The following is a 13,490-nucleotide window of genomic DNA, read 5'->3' as shown; positions in this document are numbered from 1 at the left end:
TATTTAAGTGATAGCTCGTGTATGCCTAAAGTTTAGTGGGGAAATACGTTGTCGCATCATCGTTGTAGGCGCGTTCTGTGCACTATAATAATTAAAAGTAAAAATAATTATTTACTTATAGCAATATTATTGCAAAAATTAACGGGACACTCTGCCAATGCATGGCATTCAAAGTAGGCGAAGGTGGAACGATATGAGACAAAGGCTATATGGCCCATTCTAGTTCTTCTAACAAGGAAAAGTTGATGTGAAGTTAATAGTTTCAAACTTTCAAAGCTTTTCAGGTGCACAAGGGTCAGAATTGTAGCATAATTTACGTAACTGAACGTATTCTCTGGTCAAATTTAAAGAAGTAAGGCTTTATGTGACATTTAGATACCTCTTTTGGATCTCATAGAACTTCCACTAACGGTAAAAAAGCAAAGTAACCAGTTCGTTTTTCCGCCTACTTTATATCTATATTTAAACTGGAAACCACTTACGTTTTACAGCAGTGATTAAACGTCGTTAGTCCATATAACCTCATCTTGGCCAACGACATAGGTGTCTACGATTAAGATTTCCTTAAAAATTAATATCGTTCTTTTTTCCCGTAGCCCCAGCTGCTTTGAATGTAGTCCTATTTTTCTCGCCATATTTCTAAAAGTGGATCTCGCGAAAAATTGTAGGAGACGAATGCTAACTCCTGATTTTGATTGCCAATGAGTGGTAAAGTCAGGTAGCTAATTGCCGTATTATTATTATGAAGAATAAGGATATCATTCACAGCTACTATCTTTGTGAAGATATTATATACAATAGAATTCAGCTGTTATGAACTTCCGATAAGTTTTCAGTAATACGTAGTTATTGCGAAGTGGGTTAGAAGAAATGATGCACATAATGAGGTATTTGTATTCTTTTACCACCTCTGTTTTGTGTAAGTACTCATATTAGAATTATATCTATTATAGAGTGTACTACGTCCATTGCCTGCGTAACGCTATGCAGCCCGATAGCCGGCAGGATTTGAAACAGTAAAAGACCGTTATCGAACTAAGACTAAATATTTATACTTCAGAAACGACATATCTATCTATCTGTCTATCTATCTCCAATGATGATCGTGTATAATTCAATGTTATAAGAAATGAAGCACGTCTAACAAAATAGGATATATTTGGTTTATTACTAGACTACTTTCTCGCTTTAAAACATGTCAGAACAGTTCGTGATTATAAATAGCCATCACAAATATGTGTTATAACGTCACGTAAACCGAACTCATTATGTGCGTTTCCGTTTTCATATAATTCCGTTTTCATAATTTTTGCTTCACTTTACATATCATTCAGATGACTAATCAATTTTCCTCCGACAACGGCTCGGTACCAGCTTTTTGTAACGTATATACAATAGAAGTATTGTTAGGCCAGTTAAGGCCATAATAATATTCCATATATCTGTTCGCCAAGTAAACATTAATTTGGCAAAATCGCTAATTTGCCGATATTTTTCAACGACGAATCGTCGAACAATGGGGATAAATGGGAGATCTTCTATAACCATTGAAGGCCGGAGATTTTCATTTACAGTGAGTCGGATCATTCGAAAACCGCGGGCAGCCGGTGGATCGGACATGTCGGTCGCTCGCGCAGGCACACACACACGGAGCGACCTCGATTGTATTGAGCTTTCGAAAACTCCACGTGTCATAGATTTGCCTACAGCTATCTGTTGTAGATTAATACATGATTGTAGTTGCAGGAACGCTGAATCCTTCCTGGGCTATCGCTACCAGTTGTCATCAGCAGCTGGAATATATTAGAATGGCTTAACGCTACCTACAAATCTGACATCTAACTGCTTAGACCACAATCACTAATTATAATACTTGTAGGTTTATACAACATTGGCGTTTTGCTGTAGCGCACCTCCATGAACTCCTAGTCGCACTCTATAGCAGCACTATTTGTTTATGCGTCTTGCAAACATTTCCTTTTCGATACGTGCTCAAGTGTATCGGGTCGATTCTGCCTGCCCGCATGCGCCATTCACACTAAAGACTTACAATAAACAAAGGAAATTTATTTCGAATTTGTCCAACGTTCTTCCCTCGGCAAGGATCCATACGCAACAGCTGAACTCAACAACAACAACAACAAGACTCCGTAACTTTCCTGCTATTAAGCGAAAGCGCAAACATTGTTCAGTAACAGACTGGTACTTCAGCACACGGCCGGTCTGGATCCATCGGCTGGCAAAGCTTCAACGCTTCGGGAAAGGCGGACGTTAGCAGAGAAAGCCAAACACACATATCCGTCAAAGCGAGACAGAGAAAAGATCCCGAACAGCGCCACCTCGCCTGTCGCTCGGCGACTATTCGGCTGGCAGTAACACGAATAGAAACATGGGAAAAGCGTCGCCGAATGGCGTGAGTGGTGCGTCACGGCTCTGCCGTTACGGCAATAAGAGACAGAATGGACATTTCCTGACGTCAGCGGAAGCGATGAAATCAGGAATTTAACGATTGCTGATCGTTGGCTCTGCAGTTCAGGGCCGAGCAGAAGATTGCCTCGCTTGTTAGCAGTGAAGAAGCTTTGAGATAGCAACAAATAGCTTGTTTAGTTCGTGTGGAAGACATCGATGAGCTTGGAATGGATGGACTGAAAATCACGGAATGTTACTTGTCATTTTGAAAGTAACAGATCTAAGTGGCTCCGAACATCTATGGTGAATTATGGAAAAATATTTTTTTCATTTCCGGTATGCCGTTGCAAATTGCTGCTTCGTAACTTATACTATAGAATGAGCGCATCAATGTAGGGTCGAATTTGTTCTATTCAACCGTAAGGCACTGACGTGCAGGATATATGTTAGTTATGTACAGGCAACTCAATAAATAACAAATGGAATATATAAGTTCAACTAGTACACCTTCAAGTTAACTGAGGTTTTGTAGAAATGTTACTTTTATGCTTATGGAATTTTATGAGCTTAGAGCTTTATTTTATATTTATCATTACAAATACTTTCCTTGCCTTGTTTTCTAATACTCCCTTTTGTCAAAAAGTTTTACCTTACAGTATACAGGAACTTAATTTACTGCCGGTTATGAAGTGTGACGGCCTCATCGGGCAAAACGTGCGGAAGCTATTAAAACAATTCAAACCAGCTTGTAATATAAACCATTCCCACATTTTGGACAGTGTTGCTTCGCAGCTTTTATATTTAGTTCCTTCATTACATATTTATTGTTTATTATAAAATTATTTTAATTAATAATTGTAATTGGAATAGTTGTGTGCTAATGAAGACTTCAACGATAATATAGATAAGTTATAGCAGTCACCTATACAGGGCAGGGAATCTAAATATGGAGCTTTTCTTTTCAACTGTTTTGTAACTTTATCTAAATGAAAGTGCATAATTCAACGAATCATTGTCATCCCTGACCGTTACGTTTATAATATATAAGTACCGTTCACCGCGATTACATCTTCAATTTAAAATCTACACCAGTCGCTGATCATTTTTTCAGCCCTTCGTTACTAGCAGTAATTGTAAGCAGAACAATTTTAATAGGTGTAAACTTACTAACCTGTCACTAAACTATGAAAAAAAACATTTAATTTTGGGCTAGTAGCAAACGAAAGTCCCAAAGTACGGGTTCAGAAAAGAAAATTAGAAAACATGCAAAAAGGCGCAGAAAGTTTCAGAAAGAACTAAGACCTTATCTAAGCAATCAACTGGCAAATAATATTCTGACACTTAGTTTTCTAGTTTCTTTTCTAGTTCTTCTAGTTTCTGTATAAGAAAAAATCCAGGTTTATCAAAAATAGCGTTTCGGGTCGTCGAACGCCTTAAATGTAAAGCTTATCGAAGATCTTCCGATTTGCCTTCTGGAAATCTTTCTTGAATTCTTCACAAGTCGCATGAAAATTGGCAATGACGTACATTTCGGACAAGCAAACTTTATAATTTCGGTGAGGGTTCATTCTACGTGAACACACAAGACTATAGTTGACCTTTGCGCAGATTGCAGAAACAACACAAAGTCCTTCTTTGTGATGAGCTTGCTTATTATTATATTCTAACTTCCTGCTAATGTCAAAAATAGTAACTAAGCACATGGCCACTTCGACATGTAATCCGCATTGAAGTTCATTTGAATTTGACTGCCTCATTCTGTACATTTAGAATTAAATTAATATTACACAGGTTTAGGATCATTTATTTCGCAACGTAAGGAGTAGTATTTAACTTCACCACTTACTGCTGTTTCTTAAGGACTCGTTCTTCCCGCACTAGCGCCCCCTACGCTTTGTTGTACTGCATGTACAGCATTGTATCTAGGAAGAACACGCATAATCAACGGTTGAGTGTACTTTCGCTCATTGATTGGTTTTGTATCATCACACTGTCAAATTATGAGAATTACCCAAAACAAAAAAAGCAAATCGTGCCTACTAAACTATTTGGTACTAAAAAACCTTTCAGTTTCTCTTAAGATAAGCTAGCCAACTGCATTTGTAATGACTTTTGTGTTCTATCGATTACCAACTAGCCACAAGCGCCTGCCGCAAATTCAACAAATGGATACAGCGTTGATTCATTCCCACCCGACACATATAGCCCGAAAATAAAGGTACCGATTATGCCATAAAAATGGTTCCTTTTATTTCGGTTTTAGAAGAATTAATTTGTTGTGTGTGATATATATATATATATATATGGACAAGGGATGGCCTAATAATTCAATGCAGACACACTAAAATAATAAAATGTATTTAACTTAAACAAATTTGACTCTGTAGGCTTATGACAGCTACCCCGACAAGTTACGTAGATATTCTTTTGGAAATCCGGCAGTTTTTGCCTGGGTCGATGCAAGTCCCTAACGTTCCGAAGCGATAGAAAATGCTTAATTTCATTTAATAAATGAGCTATATGCTAACTAAGAGAGGACGTTTGTTGGAGGTAGGTAAGATCACCGTGTCGATCACAATCCTAAACTGACTCACTTAACGACCTATTATTATTTGATATGATACACATGCGTGATTCATTTTGTCTGAACGACGTACGAAGCATCAATGATTAATTCTTAAAGATGAAGAGTTTACACAGATAGGCACAAGCGTTTCAAGTGGTCGAAACCCTTTTACATATAGAGGTGTACATCACATACCCTATATCGAGGTCGAGTAGCGTCCAAAGAGGCCCGAACGCCGAAATTGGTAAGGCGTTTCGGACAGAACGTCAGCCAAATAATGGACATCGTTTTGTATGAAGTGTACGTTGAAGCCAACCCCTGGATTGTAGCACGCCTCTAATGATGCTCTCATTGACCCAGATTGCACCCAAATTGTATCAATACTTGCGCATCCACTTGTACGGACAAACTATCTGACACATTCGGATGTTTTGCTTAAAATTATTCCGTAGCTCCGTGATTTCATAGCTTAGCGCATAGCTTTTCATTGAGATAATATTGAGACAAATACCGACCCAAGACCAGAAACAGAGTAAAATATGTTCATTATATCAACACACTGAGTGATGCTAGTTCATATGCAAAAAAGAGTCGACGCACCTTGCACGCTATTGAGCTGTACGTACAGGGCCGCCATTACTAAGATCATGCGCAAGTTAGGATAGAAACGTATGTGCGCTGTTAAAATCGAGTAGCGGTCAAGCATGTAGGCTAAAAACTAAGGTATCATTTGTTACCCCAACGAGGGTGATTGTTGTGACGCGTAATTCAGTTGGAGAAAACAACGACGTAAGCAATACGAACTGTAAGTCTTAAACAGTCATTATTTTAGTAGAATGTTTTTTTTTTTCGTTTATTTAAACGTGGCCTATTTCTGTGGCTGAACAATTTTTTCTGCCTGACCGGCACCTGAATTGTGACTTCCCCAGCCAATGTTTTCGGCGGCTAAATTATTATGCAGCTCGCGACTCTTTATACTTCCTTGCCTGGAGTCAAACACGTGACGCATTGGCTCTGTCTCCTGAATAGAATACTCTAGAAGGATTTGTGTGAGCACGGATCTCAATCTGTATGAGAGAAAACGGGATGCACTGACGAGGACGACTCGAGTGCGGATTGAATAACTCAAAACTGGTAGTCCGATATAACCAGCTGTAAAAAGCGTCAGAAATTTATAACAGCAGCTTGGATCAAAGGGATTATTCCTAGTCAAAGAAAATCTTCATAGGGACATAAATCAACTAAGATATAGGGGAGCAGCGACGTCGTTCAGTGGCTACAAACTTAATAATCGTTCAAAAAAGACAAAATCTTTTTGATAACAGTGTCCAACATCTAGGTGGTCTCGTACAAACGACTACTTGGCAGACAAACGTGAAATGTAAGCAGAAAAGACGAGTTGCTCATTCATACAATTCCGCATAAATTTCTATATAATTCAGGATCATACTAGAACGAGATGATTTTATTAGGACGAGCATTTTTCAAATATCAAAATGTGTTTGACAACTGACAACAGTATAAAGTAAAATACAAAATATTGCTTCTAAGATGTGCCACTGGCGTTGGTTGGGAGTATTCACTCAGTAGAACATAGCGGCAGAAGATCGTTTCTATGGTCGAGAGTAAACACATTCGTGTGGCATCTCCGGACGGATGCATCGTGAAACTTCTTTTCGTCTCGAAAATACCTGACAGTTTCTCATGACAGATATTATTGGAGATCAAAAGGCCTGGTGGATCGCCGGCAGGGCAAGCAACAGGGCAACGATACGCATAGCGCAAAGCTTTCTAACCAGAGCCGGTTATAACGCCGGCCGGCTTGTACCTAATTTAGAACGAACATCAACGGAAACGGCTTGTTCATAAATCCGCTCAAAAACAAACTTGTAGAGCTTCGACTCGGATCACATAGCTCTATGAAAAGAATTTTAAGGGTTTCTATTGGCTATTTTGGTGTTTTGCCTAGTGAATGCTCTAGGGTATTGCTTAAGAATCATGGCTATGTAAATACAGTGGCCGGTAGTCACCGACAATTATGCAGTCCTTAGAGTACGGCCCCTATTCGTTCACTGCTGAAAAAGTTCAGAGCATCCGATCTTATTTGCTTCCAGTGTTTCGCAGCTTACTATTTGGATGGGAAAAAGGTCTCAGATATTTCAATGCTTTGTATTGACTCAAGTGAGTCTAGCAATACCTTCAATAATTGATTATGCGTTAATTTACGGAGACCTTGACATAGGCTGCAACGAACACCTTGAATCAAGAACACTCGATAGATTTTGAAAACTGTCAAGCTCCGATAGTTCCTAAGAAAACGTCTTCTGTTTGCATATTTTTTTCATTAAACGAAACGTCGACCTTGTAAATTTAATCGATTTGGAATATGTTACTACTGCTATCCTTTACTAGCTGTTACGAAAGAGGAGACGTTTCTATGACAGCATTAAACGCTTACTCGTACCTTCCGTCCTTATCAGTGAACGGGTAACTATATGATTTTTTTACAAAAGGAACGGAAAAAATAAATAATTATCTATTCGAAATGTTTAATTATCTACACGGCAATATATGTGATTAATGTACAAACGCGATTTGATGAAGGCATTTGTACAGGCGATTTTGAAGGTGCTCGCTTGTCACACGGTTAATTTAGAAAACTAGCTGACAGCTAAAAGCCCTCACTGGTGGATAACTTCTTTGGGCTTATCACGCCGATGGTACCTGAAATTGCAATAGACAATTTACTAGGTAGACAGAAATTTCCTAATTAGATTGGCCATGTTCTAAGAAGATGATATACATCCTAAAGTGTTATCCAAAAAGAACTTCAGGTCATGCGATACTACGGTCACTCGATCTAATCCAGGCAGTTGTCATATGGAATATCATAGCTTTTGAATTTTAAGAAACTAAGATAGTTTTTTTTTATATCAGCTGCCAGAAGTTGAATGATATCTATCATCGATACAATGTGACAAATACATTCCCTAGCTGACAAGTTCCTAGCGTACCTCCCGAACGCATCGCTCATTCGAATATAGTTCTGCAGGTCAACGTGTAACTGCGGCGCCTGATGGATAGCGGCCACCTCATTCTTGTCACGTGGCCGCTGTCGACGATTCGGATAGTCCCACACCTGACAAAGGAAAAAATCAATGACAAATTAGGATAGATATGCAAAACTCAGTGGGTACACGGTCTGGGCACTAAATGACTCGAACGTTACAATTCACGATCATACACAATGGTATTGTGTGTTGACCAGGTCAGATCGTCTACCCCACTAGTTGTGACATCACTCCCCACTAGATGCTATTTTTGTATAGCTATTTCACCCCGTATGTAAAATTCATATACCCAGCTAATGCAAGGCGGGTTTAATATACAGTAGTACTGACATACTGGTATAGAACCTACAGCATAAAAACAAGCTAATTATTTACTCATAATGAAAGCTTTTTTTTTTTTTTTTGATATAGTAGGCTTATCGAGTGCGTTTCAGTCCAACACACGAGTTCGGGCTCGCCGTTCGATACGTTAGTAAAAAACTATCGTACTATGGATACTAAAAAAATCGTACTATGGACGCTGCCCGCCTTGCATCAGTGTATTAGTACTACCTACGGTGAGCCGATATGGCGGATGAGACTCGCGGCGTTCGACATTGAAGTACTTGGGCTGCGCGTCAATCGTCCGATTGCGGGCTTTAAATTTAAGACGCCTTTTTGCTTCAATCGCTCTGGTCAACGCACTCGATTGAACGTGTTTGGCCTTCTGGTGAAATCGTTTTCCAAGAACCTGTAATTATTTAATAAATTTTAACAAGCTCAACCATAAACTTGATCATCGAAATTGTAATGACCTTGGTAACAGTCCGCGTACAAAATAGTCATCACATGTCCAAGAAAATCCATGGGAGCCTGAGCTATGTTACAAACGGACGCTACAGTTAAGGTCCTATTGTCTATTTCAATACGGTCGGATAAATGAATGTTTCTCATAGTACAATGTACTATAAAGTATAATGCTTTTCTAGATAAAAGCATTACACCTTACAGTAAACTATACTATGAAAATCATGAGGTTAGCCATATTTTTTTTTTCTTTTAATGTTTCAGAAATGGCGTTGAGCGCTCTCAGCTTAGTATTTGTTGTGACATGCCTGTAACGTCACCCTGTTTTTGTTGGTCGTGAATCTCAATAGTACCTTATAAGCAGCATTAAACAGTTGAAAAATTCCAGAACTATGAAGTATGCCAAATCAAGAAAAAATACGTAAATAGATTACTCTTACGTTTAGATAGATAACGGTTTATCATAACTGTGACATCGATTGTATTTCGTCTCGGTGATCTTCAGCCTTCAATATATCTAAACGCATATAAAGCGTTCGGGCTCACTGAGGATATCTTTAATAATAATAATAATGACCATTCAATAATAATTAGTACGATGAGAAAATATTTGTACAGGTTGATTGATACACATGTCAGTTAAGGGTTAATTGGATTACTCCAAGTGGATGAAGTCGGCCCAAAATATCATATTGTTGTACTATAATATAAGCTGTATGTTGTATAAGTTATCTCGTTATAAGTTCATCCTAAACGTCCCTAATCTCTAAGAGTATATGGGGGTCCTCTCAAGGTTAGGCTTACTTTGAAATCTACGGCGACGTACATGGCTCGAAAGAAGATTTCCACAATTTCATAGATGACAAGAAATCCGAAGGAGAGGTACACGCCAACAATTCCGCCCATATTCGATATGAGACCTGCAGGCTGATATTGGTACCGGGAACAGATACGGAGAGATATACGTAAACAGGCTGTCACAAGCGAATCCGGCGGACTTTCAGAACGAATAATTTTTTAATTGCGTACTGTCAGCAGACGGAATTAGGATGGTAAATGCCCTAGTATTCTAAAAACCTGTGAGCGAAGCTCGGTGGATTTTTCTAAAGGAAAAATGAGTGCGGAGAAAAAACGTGATTTAGTCTTGAAAGTCAACGCTCAGTCGTCAAGTTTGTTATTCGAAGATCACAAGGATGCGGAAGATCATCGAAGATTAATGAGGCCATTAGGCGTACGTATAGAATGTTGATGGTGCAAGCGTCCAAAAACGAAGGTCCGAATGCCGCAGGCCAGCGGGAAGGCAGCCGGATGTCGAGACCTGAATGAAGGACTAGAACGCATTGCTTGACTAGGGAGATTTTTCACGAAGGCAAAGCTTAAAGGCCCTGTCGGCCCTCCGTTGTAAAAACAATTGTAAAATTGTTAAATAAAAAAATACGCAGACGGAGTAACAGTGAGTTCTCCGTGAATTGACTTCAGGCCAGTTGAAAATGTGTGCGGTGAGCTTTAGCTGAAAAAACTATCGTCTAGAGCATACGGTCGTCATAGGCAAGGCATGGTTCAATCAGACCGGGCAAGAAAATAGGGTCGTCCTGGGGAGAGCTCGAGTAGATTCGGATGTAAGGTTATGCCAATACTTACGGTGGATATTAGCGGGATTTGCCAGTATGAAAAACCCGCCGAAAACAAAAGAATGAATGCAGCCTGCTATCCGAGTTCCTCAAGAAATTCACGGACCAAAGGTGTATAATTTGATTACCCAATGACGACGCCAGACTTCATCGCATTTGAGTCACTCCGTGGACCGAATAAAGATATACTTGATGCGTTTATTTCTCCAGTCTATATCGGTGTAGCTAGGGGACTTTTTATGGCTTAACGAGGACAACCAGTGGGCAGGCACATACCACGATCGATTTATTTCATAGAAAAATCATATATTACGCACGGAAACACTAGTGTTTGGTATGTAGCTGTTCAGAAACTACTAGAGATTGGAACAAGCACGTAAAGCTAAAAAAAAAAGTAGTAGCCGTGATGCATACTAAAAAATCACCATTCTAGCCTGGCTAATTCAATAGTTTTCAATTTAAAAAATGAACAGTAGATAAACAACATGCAAGTACGCAGATCCCCATCATCAAATCGAGGAAACAGAAATTAAAGTGGCATTGAATGTGCGTGCGTCTAGATCCATCTCTTGAGTTAGTAAGATGCGTGTGAGCCTTTTGCAGTTGCGATGTTTACTAACTAAGTTCGAGTATTTCATATTGATTTAGGAACACTGAAAATTACGTAAATGAGCTTTGTGGTGAAACATTGTCTACTTAATGGTAAACCATAGAAAACTGAATAATGTAACATACGCAACTTCAAGTTTACACGATAGCAACTCAAGAACTGTGTTGCAAAATCATCAGAATCTAGATCTGGATAAATAGAAGCTCTTGTTCTGCAATCTAGTATAACGACCCCATGCTCGAATGTGCCCTCTAGTCATGAAAAGAATCCGCATCAGAATCATTTGTACTTAATCTAAGCAACAATGGGGGGTAGATTTTGCATCAAATCGTTTATATGCATTATTGACGATTAAACGTCACCCCGGTAAACGCTAAAAGAGGTATGTTTTATTCTGAACGCTCTAATTTATTGTGGTCCCGCAGCCGATCACTGATACTGTCTGAAGATCTTGTTCGCAAGTTGTGTTCTCTACCCTATACCACCTTGGTGCGTTAGCTCTGCAGTTGAACGGCGCAGGTACCGTTTGTTGTTGGTGCGACGAACTGCGAAATAAATGTTGCAGCGTTAAGCGTTGTATCTAGATATACTAACATTGTATTGGGGAACTTGGTTTATAGTCTCTATAATAAGACTTTGGAGATAGATGATTATCTTAACACGGGTCTCTTTTTGAGCCGACGAGTGCTTCGATGTGACGAGGCGTTGGAACTCGGACGAGGTAGATGCTTTGTTCGAAGTAGGTCCAGGTTTCGCCGTCATTGTCGTGGTCGTGGTCGTTGACCCCACCTGATCAAATAGAGGCCCCTAAGCATTTTCTCAAATCATTTTTCAACTGTTTCATATTTTTCCTGCTTAAACGGTGTTCCAAAGCTTAGTAAGCAAGCCACAATGACGAAATTACGTCTATACGAAACGCGAGCTGTTGTACGCGTTTAGAGGAACGCCTTAGTTCTAATCGTTTATAAATTTCTGTCATTTCGCTTAAATGGTCAATCGCTCGAATCAGCATTTTGTAACGAACGAAAAGCAAATCTCTCAGTCTCATAGTGAGATCGTGACATGGACCGGAGTGGATTTCCTCTACGCATTTCCTTCGCAAGCAAAAATGTTTTCGATCGTACGCTCTGAAAAAATATAGCAATTCGGTTCTGGATGGCTGACGTGGATCTTTTTAAGTGCCATCACCATGGGCATGTGGCTATCAGTAGTTCAGCGTTAAAAACTGGTTATTATGACATATTGTTACCGAGTCCTCCCGCAGTGATACCTCACAGTTATATATGACAAGTCAAGACTAAGTATCGGCATCAAAACGTTTCTTACGTGAATTAGGATTGCCAGTTTCTTTAACCAAGCAACCCCTCTGCGCGATTCAGGCTGAAACAATGACTGCTGATAATAAATAAACACGCCGACTGCATGTTTAATCAGATGCTGCTCATGATAGTTTGATTCTTGAATAGTTTGTTGCGCAAATTTATGTGGGATTAAATAAAATAAAGGGCGGTGTTTTTTCAGATAATTCTGTATAGTGTACTTGTGCCTTTATTTTTCAATGGAGTTTTACGAAATAACAAGAAAAGGTGTGCGATTTTTGCTCTCCCTGAATTGCGAAACTAAAACGTATGGAGTATTATTAAATCATATTTATAGAATGGGTGTTTTCACCTTTTTCGTCAAACGGCAAAATAGAATGTTGACATGGGATTTAGATAACTGGACCAGTCGAATAGTACCAGAAAGGTTGCACTTAGGATCAAATCAAAGAAAGTCGAACAGGTCATCTTTTGTACCTGAGTGTCCTTCGCCCAATGCGCCGTCGACGTTGTTGTCTCGTAATGCAACTCTCTGTAATGTAGGATTTCATGATTTCAGTATTGGCTTCGTTGTGATGTTGTCCTGCCTTTTGAACCTGAGTCATTAATCCTATAGAGACCAATAAAATAAGGGAACACTTTTGTTCGTGAGGTACGTTTTTCCTCAAAGAAGCAAACTTCGCTAGATTTTTAGCGTGCTAAGTTTTACCACTGTGATACGCATTCGTTTAATTTAATTGTAAATAGTCGAAACCCTTCATTAAAATCAATCAATTGCCATGTCACCCTAACTAACAGTTTTTTTTCTTTTATTTACGTATAAACAAACCGTGGTTCGTTCCATATTAGATATTGATGCGGTGCTTGAGACGTACAATCTCCCAGCAGAGCCAATCTATAATATAGTAAACAATTTTCAACCTTTACTTTGAAGAAGCCTTGTAATACGTGAACAAATTCATTACAATTAAAACAAGTCGAAGGCGTTAAAGGTTATCATGGACTGAACAATAAAAAAAAGAAAAAGAAAAAAAAAGAGAAACCAACTCGAGAACGTTGTTTGTATAATGGTTTATTCTAAAACGGCGCGCACTTTAA

At 39.0% G+C, this 13,490-nt stretch overlaps 1 long non-coding RNA gene across 1 annotated transcript; it reads right to left on the bottom strand.

The window, feature by feature from the left end:
* Nucleotides 1–1,141: 1,141 nt before the first annotated feature.
* Nucleotides 1,142–4,881, bottom strand: LOC111270004 (uncharacterized). The gene is made up of 2 exons (XR_002686067.2): nt 2,051–4,881; nt 1,142–1,793 (listed from the first exon to the last, which is right to left on the bottom strand). It is a non-coding gene; the product is annotated as an uncharacterized LOC111270004 (long non-coding RNA).
* Nucleotides 4,882–13,490: the final 8,609 nt, after the last annotated feature.

This window comes from Varroa jacobsoni, unplaced genomic scaffold (assembly GCF_002532875.2).
Source record: "Varroa jacobsoni isolate VJ856 unplaced genomic scaffold, vjacob_1.0 scaffold_1428, whole genome shotgun sequence".
NCBI lineage: Eukaryota > Metazoa > Arthropoda > Arachnida > Mesostigmata > Varroidae > Varroa > Varroa jacobsoni.
The sequence above is the reverse complement of the archived record's forward strand: the minus strand, read 5'-3'. Positions and strand labels throughout refer to the sequence as shown.